Source organism: Schistocerca piceifrons, chromosome 1 (assembly GCF_021461385.2).
Source record: "Schistocerca piceifrons isolate TAMUIC-IGC-003096 chromosome 1, iqSchPice1.1, whole genome shotgun sequence".
Taxonomy (NCBI): Eukaryota; Metazoa; Arthropoda; class Insecta; order Orthoptera; family Acrididae; genus Schistocerca; species Schistocerca piceifrons.
In genome coordinates, this window is record NC_060138.1 from 1,229,057,658 (window position 1) to 1,229,079,835 (window position 22,178).

Sequence of the window (22,178 nt, forward strand, 5' to 3'; positions counted from 1 at the left end):
CAAACCACCACCATTTGTGACATCAGTGGCGTCAAGCGAAAGCAGAATTGAGGGCAGAATGGTTCTCTGTGTGTTTTCAGATGAAAGCTGGTTCTATCTCGGTTCCATTTATCGATGTGTGTTGGTTATAAGACCAGTTGAAGGCCTGCACGCTAGACGCACTGGAGTTGTGGTCTGTGATGCGATTTCATGTGACAGCAGGAGCAACCCCGTGGTAGTCCCACGTACCCTGACTGCAAATTTTTACGTCAATCTGGTGATTCGACCTGTTGTGCTGCCATTCATGAACAGCTTTCCAAGAGGTGTTTTCCAGCAGGGTAACCCCGACTCACATACCGCTGTTGTAGCCCAACATGCTCTGGAGACTGTCCACTTACTGCTTTCGCCTCCGCGATCACCATTTCTGTCTCCAATCGAACACATATGCGACATTATCGGATGATAACTCCAGCAACATCTACAACCGGTATTAACCGCCCTGTATTGACCGACCAAGTGCAACAGCCGAGGAATTCCATCCTACAAACTCACATCCGACACCTGTACGACACAATACAGGCATGTTTGTATGCTTGTAATCAACATTGAAAGGGTAATGCAGTATGTAAAGGGGGACGAAAATCTAATACTCATGGGCGACTGGAATGCAGTTTTAAGGGAAGGACTAGAAGAAAAGGTTACAGGAGAATATGGGCTTGGGACAAGGAATGAAAGAGGAGAAAGACTAATTGAGTTCTGTAACAAGTTTCAGCTAGTAATAGCGAATACCCTGTTCAAGAATCACATGAGGAGGAGGTATAATTGGAAAAGCCCGGGAGATACGGGAAGATTTCAATTAGATTACATCATGGTCAGACAGAGATTCCGAAATCAGATACTGGATTGTAAGGCGTACCCAGGAGCAGATATAGACTTAGATCACGATATAGTAGTGATGAAGAGTAGGCTGAAGTTCAAGACATTAGTCAGGAAGAATCAATACGCAAAGAAGTGGGATACGGAAGTACTAAGTAATGACGAGATATGTTTGAAGTTCTCTAACGCTATAGATACAGCAATAAGGAATAGCGCAGTAGGCAGTACAGTTGAAGAGGAATGGACATCTCTAAAAAGGGCCATCACAGAAGTTGGGAAGGAAAATATAGGTACAAAGAAGGTAGCTGCGAAGAAACCACGGGTAACAGAAGAAATACTACAGTTGATTGATGAAAGGAGGAAGTACAAACATGTTCCGGGAAAAATCACGAATACAGAAATACAAGTCGCTGAGGAATGAAATAAATAGGAAGTGCAGGGAAGCTAAGACGAAATGGTTGCAGGAAAAATGTGAAGACATCGAAAAAGATATGATTGTCGGAAGGACAGACTCAGCATACAGGAAAGTCAAAACAACCTTTGGTGACATTAAAAGCAACGGTGGTAACATTAAGAGTGCAACGGGAATTCCACTGTCAAATGCAGAGGAGAGAGCAGATAGGTGGAAAGAATACGTTGAAAGCCTCTATGAGGGTGAAGATTTGTCTGATGTGATAGAAGAAGAAACAGGAGCCGATTTAGAAGAGGTAGGGGAGCCAGTATTAGAATCGGAATTTAAAAGAGCATTGGAGGACTTACGGTCAAATAAGGCAGAGGGGATAGATAACATTCCATCAGAATTTCTAAAATCATTGGGGGTAGTGGCAACAAAACGACTATTCACGTTGGTGTGTAGAATATATGAGTCTGGCGATATACCATCTGACTTTCGGAAAAGCATCATCAACACAATTCCGAAGACGGCAAGAGCTGACAACTACGAGAATTATCGCACAATCAGCTTAACAGCTCATGCATCGAAGCTGCTTACAAGAATAATATACAGAAGAATGGAAAAGAAAATTGAGAATGCGCTAGGTGACGATCAGTTTGGCTTTAGGAAAAGTAAAGAAACGAGAGAGGCAATTCTGACGTTACGGCTAATAATGGAAGCAAGGCTAAAGAAAAATCAAGACACTTTCATAGGATTCGTCGACCTGGAAAAAGCGTTCGACAATATAAAATGGTGCAAGCTGTTCGAGATTCTGAAAAAAGTAGGGGTAAGCTATAGGGAGAGACGGGTCATATACAATATGTACAACAACCAAGAGGGAATAATAAGAGTGGACGATCAAGATCGAAGTGCTCGTATTAAGAAGGGTGTAAGACAAGGCTGTAGCCTTTCGCCCCTACTCTTCAATCTGCACATCGAGGAAGCAATGATGTTAATAAAAGAAAGGTTCAGGAGTGGAATTAAAATACAAGGTGAAAGGATATCAATGATACGATTCGCTGATGACATTGCTATCCTGAGTGAAAGTGAAGAAGAATTAAATGATCTGCTGAATGGAATGAACAGTCTAATGAGTACACAGTATGGTTTGAAAGTAAATCGGAGAAAGACGAAGGTAATGAGAAGTAGTAGAAATGAGAACAGCGAGAAACTTAACATCAGGATTGATGGTCACGAAGTCAATGAAGTTAAGGAATTCTGCTACCTAGGCAGTAAAATAACCAATGACGGACGGAGCAAGGAGGACATCAAAAGCAGACTCGCTATGGCAAAAAAGGCATTTCTGGCCAAGAGAAGTCTACTAATATCAAATACCGGTCTTAATTTGAGGAAGACATTTCTGAGGATGTACGTCTGGAGTACAGCATTGTATGGTAGTGAAACATGGACTGTGGGAAAACCGGAACAGAAGATAATCGAAGCATTTGAGAAGTGGTGCTATAGACGAATGTTGAAAATTAGGTGGACTGACAAGGTAAGTAATGAGGAGGTTCTACGCAGAATCGGAGAGGAAAGGAATATGTGGAAAACACTGATAAGGGGAAGGGACAGGATGATAGGACATCTGCTAAGACATGAGGGAATGACTTCCATGGTACTAGAGGGAGCTGTAGAGGGCAAAAACTGTAGAGGAAGACAGAGATTGGAATAACTCAAGCAAATAACTGAGGACGTAGGTTGCAAGTGCTACTCTGAGATGAAGATGTTAGCACAGGAAAGGAATTCGTGGCGGGCCGCATCAAACCAGTCAGTACATTGACGACAAAAAAATCAACTTTCTGGCGCTTACGCCGGCTGTTAATGTATCAGCATTTCACATGTGCGAATGGCTTACCTGGCGCTTACGTTAACCTGTGATCTTGCAACGTCAGTCACTTAAATATGTTGCCTAGGCAAATGTATTCCCGAAATTTCATGACTGTACATTAATCACTTTTTTTCAGTCAACATTAATCGGGGCGATGCTTTTTGGAAAATGCCAGTGGCTGCTTGCTGCCGCATTATAAAGGCAAGCCACAGGTAAAATAGCAGCTACTAGGAAGAACTCGTCTATGTCTTCCGAAATTATAGCCACATCTGACGAGCTAGAAGAAAACGAAGATGTTCTTAGCGACACTGGTATCTCCGATCAGAATCCTGACTACGTTCCCAATGACTCAAAGAGGTATGTAACTTTGGAAATCTGCTGTACTTAGCTTGTTTCACTTACATAATGACAGTGCAAGTACACTCCATTATGTTCCTAAAATGCATGAAATATTAGGTTATTATTGAATGGCTGCTGGAAGGTTCGATTATATTAGTACTAGTATGCAACAATAACAACAATAACAAAAGTATAAATCTTTCTTGCTTTTCAAGTAATCTGCGAATAATTTTGAAATGTCTTAATACGGAGGAGTCACTCACTGTCTCAGATACCTGTAATGAAGTGTAAAACAGGAGTGCCGGCAGGAGTGGCCGAGCGGTTCTAGGCGCTACAGTCTGGAACCGCGTGACAACTACAGTCGCAGGTTCGAGTCCTGCCTCGGGCATGGATGTGTGTGATGTCCTTACGTTAGTTCGGTTTAAGTAGTTCTAAGTTCTAGGGTACTGATGAGCTCAGTAATTAAGTCCCGTAGTACTCAGAGCCATTTGAACCATTTAAAACAGGAGGCCTTTTCGGAGAAGGTTGTGATGCACCTCACAATGGAATTTTAAGCAGGTGAGGTTTAATAAAGGCGCAGAATACGTATGTCATTCTGGACAATCTGTAGGTACAAAGGATGTAAGACTTAACTGCCGCTGTCGTCGTAAATGTTTTGAGAAACTATGTGAAGGGAATATGAACCAAACATTCGTTGATGACTTTGAGGTACAGAATGCATCTGGCTGTCTCCTGAGAAATGTGAGCAGGTGGGAAGTGACTTCTGAATACCCATCACCTTTTTTCATCAGCGAGACATTTCCGTAAACTCAGTTTACTTGAGCGCTGTGGTGTAACTTGGAACCAACACAGAAAAATGTCTTAAATCATTCCAGGATCTGGTGTAATGCACGTATACATCTTATTAACCGTTTCCTCGACAAATAGCAGAACTAGTTAGCGCCCAATCCGCTCCGCACTGTCTCTGCTTTTCGCGTCTTCTCACAGCTAACGTTATATTGTTGTGTAGTCAAGAGAAGAATTGTAGCTGCCGAAAAACGTCCACTTCCACTGCTCTCCACACTTCCGGTGCATACAAATTAAAGCGAAATTTACGTTTTATATACATTTCCCAACAAAATAACAAATGTTCATATACAAATATATATATATATATATATATATATATATATATATATATATATATATATATATATAATGCCTGGAAGAACAACCTCCCTGGGTAAAATTGTTTACGGAAAGGTTTCAAATTCAAATGGCTCCGAGCACTATGGAACTCAACTTCTGAGGTCATCAGTCCCCTAGAACTCAGAACTACTTAAACCTAACTAACCTAAGGACAACACATACATCCATGCCCGAGGCAGGACTCGAACCTGCGACCGTAGCGGTCTCGCGGTTCCAGACTGTAGCGCCTAGAAGCGCTCGGCCACTCCGGCCGGCGGAATGGTTTCCCCAGTTATCTGTAAGATTTGCAAACAACATAAAAAGAAAGAAACTTCCTGGCAGATTAAGACTGTGTGCCGGACCGAGACTCGAACTCGGGACCTTTGCCTTTCGAGGGCAAATTCATTCTGGAAACATAAAAAGAGCACATGCTGCCATCTATGAATCAGTAATTAGCGAGTACAATGAAAACCTGAGCGATGTGCATAAAGACGTCAGACCAGCCAACAATTACAGTTACTATGAAACCAGCATATCTGATGATCCTGTTAGAAATAAGGTAATTCTCCGCCGAGGCGGCAAATATCCTTAGAGGATAGCAAATTCTACAATGACTGACTGTCAAGCTTTGCGGCAATGCTGCAGGATTACTTCTTCCGCCATTCATAGTAAATAAAGTGGAATACCTTTGCACAACGTGGACGGAAAACTGTCCTGTGGGTGCTAGATACAACCGAGATGAGCATGTTTGGATTGACTATGCAATATTTGACGAGTGGTTTATCGACCACCTTCTGCTTGAGCTCAAAAAATAAGAAGGAACTATGATCGTAATTGGAGATAATTTGTTGTCCCATCTCAACTTCGATGTTGTTAAGCTCTGTGAAGAGCACAGTATACAGTTTACACACCTCCCGCCGAATTTCTCACATTTCACACGGCCTCTAGATGTAGCCCACTTTCTTTTTGAAAACTAAATGGAAGCTACATGGAGAGATATTTTAACCAATTGAAATCAGTCTGAAGCTGAAGAAAAATAAGCATCTGTAACTAACGATCAGTTCCCCGTAATACTAAGAGCTGAATTAGACAAGATGGATTCTAACTTGTCAAGTAATCTGGAAGCGGGATTTAAGAAAACTGGCATTTTCCTCACAAATACGGATGAAATTTCATCTCGTTTGCCGATAAAAGGTAGATCAGTAAACTTAGAGCTTGTCGGAGACGCGTTGTTACCTCACCTTCATAAATAGTTGATATTTTGTAAAGCCCCACGCTAGGAAAGAAAAATTCAAGTGGCACCACGAAAAGGCATCCGTGTCTCTGATATTCAGCCTGAAGAAACGGAAACTTCATCTTTCGAAAGGCGAAGAGAAGATAAACATATTACATGAACAACTGCAAAGAAAAAAGCGCCTCTGAAGAAAACACGAAACTCAACGAAAAAATTTTTTGTGTTTGAGCAACTGAAGAAGAGGATGCTTACAGTACTAGGGATTCCGGAGAAATTGGCTTACTTTTTTTCTGAAGATGAAATTTGTGCGCCGACAAATGAGCGTTTTCCAATCCATCTGAAATTATCGGCTTCACCCCTTCTTAGTAGTCTGCCAAACGAAAATGAAGATGGTGAAGAGATAGTAAAAGGTTTCTAAGAAGAACAGGATTTTATTCTTGTCGCTTGGAATGAAGTATTATTATTAGAATAAACTTTTATTCTGTGACAATGGCGCCATTGTTGACTGCATGACACAGACCAGTAAAACCTGTAACTGGTAATCAGAAAAGGACATTTTATTCTATAATTCATGTGACATTAAAAAAAAGTTAATTGTATAGGATTTGTTTTCAGTGGAAATATAAACTAACTTCGTTGGGCACTATAGTTTATTATTACGACTATGAAGAACAATCTAAACGATTGATAATACGTTCCTTTCATCCAAACACAGTTTGCTTATGTATTTTTAGAATATTTAATGTCAAATTAAATACACATTCGTCGAACCAAAATATCTGTAAATGTCTTTCTTTTCAGAGCCCATGCTCTACTTACTAGTAATAATAATAATGAGCGTATGGCATTGGTGGCCGGGAGACCCCTCGCGGGGCGGTTCTGACGCCGCTCCACGGCGACTTGGGAGTGTAAGAGGATGAAATGATGACGAAAGACACACAACACCCAGTCATCTCGAGCAGAGAAAATCCCTGACCCCGCCGAGAATCGAACCCGGGACCCTGTGCGCGGGAAGCGAGAACGCTACTGCGGACTGCTTGCTGGTCTTGGAGTTTTAAACATATTTTGACATGGAAAATAAAGTCTGGGTCCAAGTTACACAAACCCAGGAGTTACTTGAACCCAATTTCCAATAATTTATCACACACATATAAAATATAAAATTTGATCTGAAACAGACATAAAGAATTACAAAAATGCCAAAATTACAAAAGAATTTAAAATATCAACAACATTACTGTGTTTAGACTATCATTTGGTGATAAATGTACAAAAATGTTCCGTTTTCGTCTCCAAGTAATCTCAGTTTACACTACGTCATGACATCACGCAAAGTAAGTTTCAAGAAACGTGGGAGTCACGTCTTTCTTAGATTAAATCTCTCATGTTCATTACGTTTAACACGTTTGGATAGTGGACACATTGAGAGGTGGCATGAGCCCCCTCTCATATTTCTATCTTACGATTCTCGTCTCTAATTGCATGCGGTGGCAAGTTGCTATTCCTTCACACGCGGACTTCCCACGCAGCGTCTCTCGTCACCCGGGTGGTCCAGTGACTGGCGGGCTATTACTGATTTTGAAAGGGTAAGCCGACGGGTGTGAGGGAGTCGAGTGAATGCTTTCCAGACGCCGACATTGTCAAGAGACACGCCCGCAGGCGCCTGAAGTAGTGGCTGGGCTAGCGGTTCCGTTACTTCGCAGAAACTTGGCGAAAACACTTTCTGGCGGGCTACCAGCGAGGCGTGGGAATGACTTGTGTATCCAGGCAGTTGTGGCGGGAAAATTCCCGCGCTTTCTGCAAAATAGTAACTGTGATTGGCTTGCTCAGGGCATAGCCCCGTGACGTAGCAAAACCAGCGAAGAAATTGGCGCCAAGAATCTCCATTGGTGGAATGGTAGTGTTCCGGCAATAGAGTGGAATTTTCCGCCGGTTTTTGAGTTGCTGATTGGAACGGTTAACCACGGCCACTGTCGTGGGGGCGGGAATGTTCTGTGTTCGGTTTGTACGGGTGCTCTTGTGGGGTAGTCGGCTCTCGCCTTTCGGTCGGAGTAGGTTACAAGACTGAGCTCCCGCTGCTCTGGTCAGCCTGCTTCCGTTGGCTGTCTAATATACGTTTGTTAAATTGTAACTGCTTGACGAAGTTGCTGAAGTTTCGACTTCAACGTAACTTTCCGAGTACAGTTGGCAATTGAGCGTTCTGCGTACAAGAGACCTATGTTGTCTGTCTTGAGCAGTTTTGGCTAAAGTTGACTGTATCGTAGTTACAGTGTGACTTCGCTTGCTAAAATCAATCACTGTACCGTCAGTGATTGTGTGGCGAGCCTTCTTCGTCTCCCTCAGAGGCCCATTTGTATTGCTAAGAAGTCTTTAGTCTGGAACAACCAGACCAGGACAATTTGTTTCGGGCTATACTGGCGACATTATCATCACCACGACGGGACGTCGAAGCAACCAGCCATTGCTTCCAGTACGCCAGATTGTGTCCTTGCAGCTAAGAAGACAGCTTGGTAATGTACGTCCGCAGCACCGGCAAAGCAGATATTTTTGCTAGGCGATAATCAGAGGTCAGCAGAGCGCGCATGTTCGTCTTCTCTAACTTTGTTCTATCTTGGGTGTTCATTGTCTGAGTTCTCACTAATGTAGCAGCAATTAATGTTGGGTTAGCTGTGTGTCTCTCTTAAGATTTGAGCTGCTAGGAATTGGCCCCACATACCACTTCCTCATAAACGTCACAATCTAGTTTAGGGACAACTTCACCTTCACAGCGTTTATTTGAGTATCCAATTTGAGCCAATGTGATGTATTGTAAATGTTTCATGCGTTTTTGTTTATTATTTTGTGTTTAGTCTTAATAAATCATATTGTTATTTTGGACAGAACTTTCATTCTGTTAATCGGTAGAGCAACCCTATCATTTCTCACTACGTTAATGAAACCTTCCTTTATTTAACTTATTTATCAAATTAAATTATTGCAGGTGCCAAACTCTCTTTCTACTCCACTTGCAGGGTTTGTTACAGTCAGTTCGCGTATCTTTTTAATCCATGTGCAGCAGCGAAAGTCGGAGTTAGAATAGGGGGGGGGGGCTTAGAGCATCATTTACATTTATAGATTCTAGAAGAATTTAGTGTTAAATACACTGCTAGCCCCGGCACCTCGCAACATCTGTGATGAGATTGATGAGTGATGTAGTATCAAATAACAAACTATGTAGCTCTGTGTAAATTTAGTCTTATGATCAATATTATTTTTCGTTGCCTGTTCGAGATTTGAGTGAGCCGTGCACTGCAGCGTTTATCGCATGTATTGATTGTCATCTTCTATTACGGTACTGCCGCCTCGTCTTCTTATTCGATTTACTGGCGTCACTAACATCCTGCCTTACTTGCACGTGAGCAGCAGTAGCAGCGCGTATCGATAAGTGCACTGTCGTACCATCTCTGGAGCGACCGACAGTATTTCCGGGTTGTCGTGTGCCTCGGAGTCAGTTGGAGACGGACCAGCAGTGCAGTCGGGACGCAGCAGCAGTGAAGTCGGGGACGGAGCGCCGGTGAGGCGCCGACAGCCAGAGCTCGCCGTCCGCTGGCGGCACACATAAACTGTCCGATGGAGAGAGGTTGGAGCGGGACGACTGTTGGTTGGTCGTTCGGTTGGTCGTCTCATCAGCCGACGTATATTTGGTCCTTCCACGGATTCTGGGCCTGGGGGAGTTGGTCGGTTGGCGTGGAGCACGGAGGAAATCTCTGCAGCGCGTAGTTTGGCCCGGGCCGCTGGCGGCGTCTACGTGCGGTCGGAGTGTGTGGTGCTGTTCCCATTGGTTAAAGGTGGATATGGTTAAAGGTGGGGAGACTAGATAAGGTACACACAATAACCGGTGTGCCCATAGAGACGATACGTCACCTTAAAAGTTGGCGTTTGGATACATGGCAAGGTGAGTGGGCTGTAAATGGTAAGGGACGTAGACTGCACGACTTCCTCCCTGACATAAGGGAGCGGTTGAGCGGTTGGGAATGAGACATATCGATCCCAGCCGCGGTATGGTACATTTCTTAACTGGGCACGGACCTTATTCCACGCACTTAAACCGCGTGAGTCTGAGGCAGACACCTACATGCACATGCGGGGAAGAAGGTTCCCCAGAACACACTGTCTTTTTCTGCGGCCAATACGCGAACAATAGACATACACTATACTTAGATTACACAGATACTGACATAAATATATACACAGCAATAAGAGACGAAGAACAATGGGCACAGCCGGCCGTTGTGGCCGTGCGGTTTTAGGCGCTACAGTCTGGAGCCGAGCGACCACTACGGTCGCAGATTCGAATCCCGCCTCGGGCATGGATGTGTGTGATGTCCTTAGGTTAGTTAGGTTTAATTAGTTCTAAGTTCTAGGCGACTGATGACCTCAGAAGTTAAGTCGCATAGTGCTCAGAGCAATTTGAATCACTTTGAACAATGGGCACAATTAAACGCACTGACAAACAGTATTTCAAAAACAACACATGAAGAGTATATGCTGACACGACATCACAGACATGCCTATGTGCAGCTTAACAGAAATCTCCAGAGGATGGACAGCGATACCCACAGTGACAGCGAAAACAGCGACAATGAGGGTGAACAGGAGAAGGAATCTGAGATGTGACAGTCAATAAGCAAATTGCTGGCAATCTAGCCAAGAAAACACCAAATGCTGTATATGGATGACCGGCCGATGTGGCCGTGCGGTTCTAGGCGCTACAGTCTGGAGCCGGGCGACCGCTACGGTCGCAGGTTCGAATCCCGCCTCGGGCATGGATGTGTGTGATGTCCTTAGGTTAGTTGGTTTAATTAGTTCTAAGTTCTAGGCGACTGATGACCTCAGAAGTTAAGTCGCATAGTGCTCAGAGCCATTTGAACCATTTTTTGTACATGGATGCGCACCTAAAGTAGTTTATACGTAGGATTAGTAACAAATAGGATAAGCAACATGATTTCTCTACTGATAACCATGTGTGTGTGTGTGTGTGTGTGTGTGTGTGTGTGCGTGTGTGTGTGTGTGTGTGAGTGACTGGCGGTCAACGGCTCGATGAAACCATTGCGAGGTATTCACCGTCAGTCACACTCGGTGATGGTACTAACAAATCTCTCATCTATCCTATCTTCTTTTTATAGTCTTCTTAAAAACAACAAAATTTTATTTATATTTCAACCTTAAATTATTGTTATTTTGAATCATTCTTTGTAGATGTTGTAGATAAAACAAAAGGAAAGATGAAAAACGAAAATTGTAAGATGTACGACCTGTTTTAAACATCAAGTAACAGGTCTATAATTTGGCAATAAATAAATTAAATAAATGTTCCCATCGATACGAGTTCCGTGGCTCACCGGTCCTGGACACGACAGTTGAGTGTTGACTTAATCTACCAGCAAGTCACGACTGTTCACATTGTGTCGTTTGGATTCCGTTTAAAAAATAAAAAAAAATTGACAAATGCGTTAAAGTTGTATATTTATGTGTGTATCAGTGTAGCTCCTGCTGTTTCAACAGTGATACGCACGCACTCTTGCGGACTTGTCTCGCATTTCGGTAGTTTTAAAACGAAGTAGCAGAGGCCACAGTATTAATTACAAGTATACAAAAAATCGCCGAATAATAGACTACGGATTACGGATGTAAATTGCGTTGAAATTTAGAAATAAAGTGACAGAACTATTTATTCATACACACGTGATTCTTTTTTTTTTTTTTTTTTAGTTCGTTCTACTCGTGGAGATATAATGAGAGGAGCTGTCATGATGACAAACTGGAAACCGACGTCCGCCATGTTAGCAGCCCCAAACAATAGCTTCATTTACAGGTGCACTAGCCATTCTGATTACAGTCTGTAAAGTGTAAAGCACTAAGGTTTCATTCGTAAGTGGATTTGCTCATGCGATATTTTCCTTTATTTACGTGAATTGTAGTTGCACTTGTCACTTTTACTGAGTGGTTTTATACCTGTAATTTGATTTTAGATTTGCTTTTAATACAGCTCGCTGAGCGCTCTGGTCGAAGACCGTGAGAAGGAAATATTGTAAACCGTCCATACATAGCAGAATATATTCTCAGTATTTTCAGCAAGAAGACATAGGCGGATCTTAAGTTAGCTTTTCTGTATTAACCTTCTATTACATGGTGTTGCCACTTGGCAACAAAGCGAAAATTTGCCAATGATATTAACGAAATAACTTGTATATGCATGATGTTGCCATCTGGCAAAACACACAGTCTAGCTACATCGTGCGAGATTGTGGTTAGCGATATAATGTTGACAGAAACAGTTCTAAATCGGAAGTCTTTGGTGAAGCTCGAATTGATTGGAATACTGTCATTCAAATTCTAAAGGCGGCAGGGGTAAAATACAGGGAGCGAAAGGCTATTTACAATTTGTACAGAAAGCAGATGGCAGATATAAGAGTCGAGGGACATGAAAGGGGAGCAGTGGTTGGGAATGGAGTGAGACAGGTATGTAGCCTATCCCCGATGTTATTCAATCTGTATATTGAGCAAGCAGTAAAGGAAACAAAAGAAAAATTTGGAGTAGTTATTAAAATCCATGGAGAAGAAATAAAAACGTTGAGGTTCGCCGATGACATTGTCATTCTGTCACAGACAGCAAAGGACTTGGAAGAGGAGTTGAACGGAATGGACAGTGTCTTGAAAGGAGGGTATAAGATGAACATCAACAAAAGCAAAACGTGGATAATGGAATGTAGTCGGATTAAGTCGGGTGATGATGAGGGAATTAGATTAGGAAATGAGACACTTAAAGTAGTAAAGAAGTTTTGCTATTTGGGGAGCAAAATAACTGATGATAGTCGAAGTAGAGACGATATAAAATGTAGACTGGCAATGGCAAGGAAAGTGTTTCTGAAGAAGAGAAATTGTTAACATCGAGTATTGATCTAAGTGTCAGGAAGTCGTTTCTGAAAGTATTTGTATGGAGTGTAGCTATGTATGGAGGTGAAACATGGACGATAAATAGTTTAGACAACAAAAGAATAGAAGCTTTCGAAATGTGGTGCTACAGAAGAATGTTGAAGATTAGATGGGTAGATCACATAACTAATGAGGAAGTATTGAATAGAATTGGGGAGAAGAGGAGTTTGTGGCACAACTTGACTAGAAGAAGGGATCGGTTGGTAGGACATGTTCTGAGGCATCTAGGGATCACCAATTTAGTACTGGAGGGCAGCGTGGAGGGTAAATATCGTAGAAGGAGACCAAGAGATGAATACCCTAAGCAGATTCAAAAGGATGTAGGCCGCAGTTGATACTGGGAAATGAAGAAGTTTGCACAGGATAGAGTAGCATGGAGAGCTGCATCAAACCAGTCTCAGGACTGAAGACCACAACAACAACACTGGTAACGATTAGACCTCAAATAACTGGCTTTCTGTTGCATCGTATTTTTCGTATCCAGTTTAACCTCGCTGTGAAAGCTGCTCAAAGTAACGCCACATACCGTTATTATACAGTTCTTCTGTGGTTCTACAGTTTGAGTAGTATTTAACTGTCTGGTTCAGTTGATGAAAGCTACTTCATGTGAGTTGATGTTCAATTTGTTTTTAAATTCTGTTGTTTTCAAGTGAGGGCCATACTGTCCTTCCTGAAGATGTGTTTCAACTAGGCGATAACTAGTGCAAAAGACACTTGCCGAAAAATTCCCAAACACAGCTGTGCCTCATCGTAAAGATGTTTGTCGAGTTATTGAGAAATTTCGAGAGACCGACTCAATGTTAGATGCTGAACAGCATCTAAAGGAAGCGAACGGTAGTTGACTCCAAGCAACAAAATTAAGCAAAATGACTACGGAAGTAAAAGGTATTCTGTTGCGACAGAGCACAAAGTGGTTAGCAGATACTGAAAATGTTCCCGAGCAATACGAGAGCCGAAAGACGAAGATCATGAAATGCGAAACCGACACTGCAAATGGTTTAGATCTGTTATTGAGAGGAATTGCGTTGATAATCGTGGTGTCACTTTCCATACATATTATGTAAATTGGAGGGAAGGAATGTAACGGGGTTATAGACATTTGAACTTCGTATGGCATCAGCGGCAATGAGTGAAAAATGTGTGTCGTACCGAGATTCAAACCTGGGATCTCTTCCTTACTGGGCTGTAGCGTTAGCCTCTGTGCCACACGGAGACAGAACTTATCGCGTGTGTGCGGACTGTGTCAACACGCCTTTCGGCCGACCCACACTCGCACCTAAACCCATCTGTCGCATTCCCAGTCCACATCCTGCATACTCGCTACTTAAACAGGGTTATTACAAATGATTGAAGCGATTTCACAGCTCTACAATAATTTGAGATATTTTCACAATGCTTTGCACACACATACAAAAACTCAAAAAGTTTTTTTACGCATTCACAAATGTTCGATTTGTGCCCCTTTAGTGATTCGACAGACATCAAGCCGAAAATCAAGTTCCTCCCACACTCGGCGCAGCATGTCCCCATCAATGAGTTCGAAAGCATCGTTGATGCGAGCTCGCAGTTCTGGCACGTTTCTTGGTAGAGGAGGTTTAAACACTGAATCTTTCACATAACCCCACAGAAAGAAATCGCATGGGGTTAAGTCGGGAGAGCGTGGAGGCCATGACATGAATTGCTGATCATGATCTCCACCACGACCGATCCATCGGTTTTCCAATCTCATGTTTAAGAAATGCCGAACATCATGATGGAAGTACGGTGGAGCGCCATCGTGTTGAAAGATGAAGTCGGCGCTGTCGGTCTCCAGTTGTGGCATGAGCCAATTTTCCAGCATGTCCAGATACACGTGTCCTGTTACGTTTTTTTCGCAGAAGAAAAAGGGGCCGCAAACTTTAAACCGTGAGATTGCACAAAACTCGTTAACTTTTGGTGAATTGCGAATTTTCTGCACGAATCCGTGAGGATTCTCTACCGCCCAGATTCGGACATTGTGTCTGTTCACTTCACCATTAAGTAAAAATGTTGCTTCATCACTGAAAACAAGTTTCGCACTGAACGCATCCTCTTCCATGAGCTGTTGCAACCGCGCCGAAAATTCAAAGCGTTTGACTTTGTCATCGGGTGTCAGGGCTTGTAGCAATTGTAAACGGTAAGGCTTCTGCTTTAGCCTTTTCCGTAAGATTTTCCAAACCGTCGGATGTGGTACGTTTAGCTCCCTGCTTGTTTTATTCGTCGACTTCCGCGGGCTACGCGTGAAACTTGCCCGCACGCGTTCAACCGTTTCTTCGCTCACTGCAGGCCGACCCGTTGATTTCCCCTTACAGAGGCATCCAGGGGCTTTAAACTGCGCATACCATCGCCGAATGGAGTTAGCAGTTGGTGGATCTCTGTTGAACTTCGTCCTGAAGTGTCGTTGCACTGTTATGACTGACTGATGTGAGTGCATTTCAAGCACGACATACGCTTTCTCGGCTCCTGTCGCCATTTTGTCTCACTGCGCTCTCGAGCGCTCTGGTGGCAGAAACCTGAAGTGCGGCTTCAGCCGAACAAAACTTTATGAGTTTTTCTACGTATCTGTAGTGAATGGAGCTACAGTGAATTTATGAAATCGTTTCAATCATTTGTAATAGCCCTGAAGATTCCCGTAAGAGGTCGGACGTAATTGTGCATCGGCAATGAATGTGGTGAAGCCATTGCCCGCCGAAGTGAATCAGTGATATGAACGTGTGGTGTCTGTTGATTCGGACATATTCAAATGAAAAGGCGCTACCTATTCATATAACTTTCTATATATGACGAGACCTGGTTTGAGTCTCTTGTCGTATTAACTCACAAAAACCCATTACTGTGGTCAACGGAGAATCCCTGTTCTGTGTCTGAAACGCCACTGCATGTTAAGAAAATCTGAATGTGTGTAGCAATATCCACAGTTCTTTGAGAACCGTGAACAGTGAACGTTGTTTTCTAATTAGCTACTTTTTCATTGACCAGCTAAAGGAAGTTTCGAGAAGATGACGCTACTGTGCACGCAACTAACACACTGTGCGTCTTTTCGAAGTGTTGCTTGGGGAATGCGTCATCTCAAAAAACGTATGAGCCAACGCTCCCCGGATCTTATTGTACCAGATATTTTTCTTTTGGGGCGCAGTGTAATAGATAGTTTATCGCAGTCGCCAATGCGTGGTTTGTGACTCAAAATCTGAAGTAACCGCTCTCGTGAGATTCGTAATCGGATTCCAGGAAGTGTTTATCAACAAAATTAAGGAAGTTCAGTCTTGTATAAACGTCCATGAACGTCATTTGCAACATATGTTGTAACTACATAGTACCATTCCGAACACACAGTATTTGGAGTCCACGCGATATCATATGAGTCCGTTTCAAACGTCTGACAAGGAACCCCTTGAGTGCGCGGTCGTAAGTTCAATTGGCTCATTGTAAAATGTTTTGTTAACAACTATGACAGGCAAAACGTTAGCTGGTAAATACTCGTGTGGATCGGGAGGGTTACAGAAAAATCAGTACTCGGGAAGTGCAGAGATCAAGCTTCTATGGGATGTTTGTAGGCCACTTCACAAAATGGACATCATCGACGTTCAAGATATGTTCAAAACAATCTGAAATCCGGAATTACCAGGATCGGGAATACGAAATGGAAGGACTAGGATTCTTTAACTAACATCATTTACCCTTGAACAAAAACTACACTTATTTTTATATATTTTCTGTGATAATCTACATCTACATCTACACTTATACTCCGCAAGCCAGTTGCCACTCCCTGCACCAAGTGCCTATCCGCTGCTGATCTTCCTGCATTTCGCTACAATTTTCTAATGCTGCAACTTCTCTGCATACTACAGCATCATCCGCGAAAAGCCGCATGGAACTTCCGACACTATCTACTAGGTCATTTATATATATTGTGAAAAGCAATGGTCCCATAACACTCCCCTGTGGCACGCCAGAGGTTACTTTAACGTCTGTAGACGTCTCTCCATTGATAACAACATGCTGTGTGTGCCGCTCTTCTTTGGATCTTCTCTATCTCCTCCGTCAAACCGATCTGGTACGGATCCCACACTGATGAGCAATACTCAAGTATAGGTCGAAAGAGTGTTTTGTAAGCCACCTCCTTTGTTGATGGACTACATTTTCTAAGCACTCTCCCAATGAATCTCAACCTGGTACCCGCCTTACCAACAATTAATTTTATATGATCATTCCACTTCAAATCGTTCCGCACGCATACTCCCAGATATTTTACAGAAGTAACTGCTACCAGTGTTTGTTCGGCTATCATATAATCATACAATAAAGGATCCTTCTTTCTATGTATTCGCAATACATTACATTTGTCTATGTTAAGGGACAGTTGCCACTCCCTGCACCAAGTGCCTATCCGCTGCAGATCTTCCTGCATTTCGCTACAATTTTCTAATGCTGCAACTTGTCTGTATACTACAGCATCATCCGCGAAAAGCCGCATGGAACTTACGACACTATCTACTAGGCCATTTATATATATTGTGAAAAGCAATGGTCCCATAACACTCCCCTGTGGCACGCCAGAGGTTACTTTAACGTCTGTAGACGTCTCACCATTGATAACAACATGCTGTGTTCTGTATGTCCCCATCGAAAAGCAGGTAGAAAAATTGAAACTAATTTGCCATTACGAGCGTTGAAATTGGTAAGACAGCCGTTAAATTACAAGAATAATAACCACAAACAAATAACACCAATATTGGCCTTTTTCAAATTTTTAAATTTAACAATTCGAAATAAATCAGCGAATAAAGTAATTGAAACAGTTCTAGAAGAATTTCTTCAAGCGAATACAAGTCCAGGACATTAGTTGAACCTCGAAAAGATGAATATTAAGAATCAAACACGATGACATTACCCAGAGGTTTACACCAAAAACTGACAATAAAACTTAGAACAAGAATACAGTATGTATTAAACGTTAAAGAGAAAATTTCCTGTGAAAAGCCAGTTAATCAAAGGCCTCTTTGACCGACAGCAAAATTATGTTTACAGTGCTAGTCAGATAACATAACTAGAGCACAGACAGCCAGGACGCGCGACTGCAGACAAATGCACTCATGTGCAGAATGTGGTGCCACACTACGTGGCTCTACACAAAACTGGCACTAATAGCACTGGCACGTAGGGAACACACGACACAGATCTGTAAGTCCACCGTATTGGTGGTAACTTGAGAAAACCGCACCGAAACACATGTGCTGCAGAACTCCACTGTTTCCTGCGCATGTACCCCGACATCAATACAGGATATGATCACCATGCACACGTACACAGTCCGCAAAACGGGTTGGCATACTCTAGATCAGGTGGTCGAGCAGCTGCTGGAGCATAGCCTCCCATTCTTGCACCAGTGCCTGTCGGAGTTCCTGAACTGTCGTAGGGGTTTGAAGAGGTGCAGCAATACGTCGACGGCGAGCAACCCATATGTGCTCGTTGGGGGTTTAGGTCTGGAGAACAGGCAGGCTACTCCAAGCGCCTGATGTCTTCTGTTTCAAGGTACTCCTCCACGATGGCAGCTCGGGGGGGCCGTGCATTATCATCCATCAGAAGGAAGGTGGAACCCACTACACCCCTAAAAAGGCGGACAACTGGAGCAAAATGACGTCCCGATACACCTGACCAGTTACAGTTACTGTTTCAAAGATATGCAGGGGTGTACGTGCACCAATCATAATCCCACCCCACACCTTCACACCACGACCTCCATACAGGTCCCTTTCAAGGACATTAAGGGGTTGGTATCTGGTTCCTGGATCACGCCAGATAAAAACCCGGCGAGAATCACTGTTCAGACTATACCTGGACTCGTCCGTGAATATAACCTGGGATCACTGTTCCAATGACCATGTACTGTGTTCTTCACACGAGGCGTTACGGGCTCTCCTGTGACTAGGGGCCAGTGGAAATTCACATAGCAGGTCTCCGGGCGAATAAACCATGTCTGTTCACTCGTCTGCAGACTGTGTGTCTGGAGGCAACTGTTCCAGTGGCTGCGGTAAGATCCGGAGCAAGGCCACCTGTAGTACTCCGTGGCCGTCTTTGGGCAATGATGGTGAGATATCGGTCTTCTTGTGGTGTTGTACACTGTGTAAGTCTCGTACTGTAGCGCCTGGACATGTTTACTGTCTGCTGGAATCGTTGCCATAATCTTGAAATCACACTTTGTGGCATACGGAGGGCCCGTGCTATGACCTGCTATGTTTGACCAGCCTCCAGTCGCCCTAGTATTCTACCCCTCATAAAGTCATCAATATGTGTTCTTCGAGACATTTTCAACACACGGTCACCATTAGGACGTCTGAAAACGTCTGCACACTCACTCGCTGCACCGCACTCTGACATGCACCAACGCACCTCTGTGTATGTGGACTGCTGCCAGCGCCACCATGCGACGACTGCAGGTCAAATGCACCGCATGGTCATACCCCGAGGTGATTTAAACCCGCAAGCTGCCATCAGAGCGTTGTTTTACTATGTATCAACATTGTTCTTAATTTATGATCATGAGTGTAGCAGGCCGCTCTGTGAAATGCTGAAGGGTCGTGCACAAGGCCGCAAGCAAGCCAAGACCAGGAGCAAGAAGCTGCCGACACGGAACATTCTCCCAGCAAATCAGTAAGTACTGTTAACACACAAGAAAGAAAAGTGCCTCGCTGGATTATACGACAAGTAAAGTTATGCTTTAACCATGATTACACTTATAGAGCGTTTCCAATAAGCTAGAAATCAGTTTCGCTAACAGAGAACTACAGAGAGAGAGAGCCATAATCCGTTCCAGGAAGAGATATAACGAGCAATTCGTTAAGGTTTTATCATTATCTGGACCTTACAAGATGCGTAAAAGGGCAGTGGTACAGCAATACCATAGAGCCCACCTGCTTCTAAAACATCGTGAAAACAAACTTTAAAACTTAGAAGAAGCAGTTCTCTTGCATAAGAATTTCAAAACGAACAATTATTTTTAAAAAATGTCGTGCCGATCCATAACCAGCGTCCATTGATCCAAGCAGTGCTGCCGCCCCTGGCTCCACGCTGTGCGAAAACTCCCGTCAACTGACGGCGTCGCGCTTTTAGGAGGTCTCTTTCCTCTACGCGTGACTCTAGCGGCCGCTTTTGAAGACTAGACGAGACAGCGATAACCGCACAAGCGAGCAACCGCGATCCCTGGTGACGCGCCAGCTGAAAGTTATCGATAGTAAAACGCACCGCCACAGCTCTACCTCCCCCACTCAAACCAAAATCCCTCCGGTATTGTTTATGAGAACAGGAGAGAAACGAATTAGCTAGTCTTTATTTGACTCACATGTATCTTCAAGATTTTCCGTCGCCAGCCGTGGGTTATCAAATCAACGGGACTTGAGATCTTAGCAATTACATAGGGTCCCGCAGACCTAGGAGCAAGCTTCCTGTTTACTACCCATTCGCTCAACAGGTCGTTTATGCTCCACAAATTAGCCAGAGTAGAATTAAGGGAATAAGAAAATATGAAAGCAGTAGGAACTGCTTTAGAAGCCTCATGCTGTGCTGAATTAAAGGCAGCATTAATCCAAAGGACGGAAGTGGCCCACTTGGTCTGTTTCTTCGCATGATAAATAATTAAGCAGGCCTTATGACTACAGTTCACCGTCTCAGAAAAGGAAGGTTCAGGGTAACAAGGAGTGGTCGCAATGTGCTTAATGGCACTGCCAAAATAAAACTGCTTAAATTCTCGTGACACTAAGGTGGGGGCTTTGGTGGACCGAACGAGGAAAATATTTGAGTTAAATGGTGAATGGATAGCTAGGCGGTAATCCACTTGGCAAAAGCCACACAAAACGAGAAAAGGCATTCACAACTGATCTGTAACGGTTTCGAGCTCTTGTCGGACGCAGATGACCCACATAGTGAACACTTTACCCATCGAGCTTTGCTCCCGTTTTGAATACAATAAGCCTTTACATGAGTTGGAACTGGGTCTTGATATTTTTCGAGATTCTCACTCCTGGACCAACCAGCGAATATCCTTATACAAGGACGGCCATGTAAGATGATCACTGACCTTAGCAAGGGTTTTGTAGAGGTCCAGATGCCCACCTAATAAGGAGCTATGAAAATAACATAATACAATTGGCACAAGTTCCACAGGTAAACAAATTTTGGGCTGGGCTAGTTTCCCAACTTCATAACGAAATATACCCTTTCTCAAGAATAGCTGGGAAGTTGCTCATCCGCTAACAACGGCCTTCTTATAGGACCTAAATAAGGATCTTGGCCCTGACTCTTCCTGAGATCAGAAAATAGGACATTAAAAATGTTACAGTTGATGACTGAACACCATTCCCGAATTCGTGGGCGCCCTCTTCAACCATGCAGCTGAGAATAATGGCCTCGTGGTTATATGAACCCCTGATATGGCGAACCTTGAAAGGCAAATATACGGGTCGCCCACCTTCCAATTCTGCCTAAGATGAAAATTTTAAGGCATAAGACTGAGACCATGCTTCGTGAGGGAGTAGTTAAACCTTCAGTCTCCACGTAACTCACCTATATTTTTGGTGCCTAAGGGACAGGGGGAGGATTTTAGACCGGTTGTTGATTATAGGGTCCTGAAAGAAAAGGTCATGTTAGAATCGGTCCCCCTTCTGAACCTGGGTGACTGTTTTACTGGATTTGCTGAAGCCCCCTATTTTTCTGTGCTTAATTTAAATCAGGCTTATAATCAAATACCTTTGAGTGAGGATTCCAAGTCCGTTACTGCTTTCTGCACGGATTGGAATTTGTATGAAGTCAACAGTGTACCCCTTGGCGTAGCCAATGGGGGCTGATGTGCTTTCACGGCTTTTAGGTCAAGTTTGGGTCATTTTAAGTTCAACTGTATGTACAATTATGTTGCTGTGTATAGCCGGTCCTTTGCTGAACATCTTTCGCATTATCAGCAGGCCTTATTGGGGCTTCGGTCTACTGGGTTCGCTGTCAAACATTTTAAGGTCACTCTCGCCAAGCAGCAAATTCCAATTTTGAGACACCTAGTTTCTAAAGATGGAATCGGAATCGATCAAGAACGTACTTTCTATCTTAAGGTTCTCCGCCCTAAGAGCTAAATGGTTTTTCGGAATGGCCAACTACTTTCGGAAGTTTGTCCCTAATTTCGCTCAGTTAGCAGACCCTCTTAACGATCTTCCTAGGAAATTACCGGGATTTTTTTTTAGGCGAGAGCTAGCAGGCCGCATTCGAGGCGATTAACCCGACTCTAAGTAACCCGTGAGTATTAGCGATTCCTGATTTCCAAAAGAGATTCTTTCTCTACAACG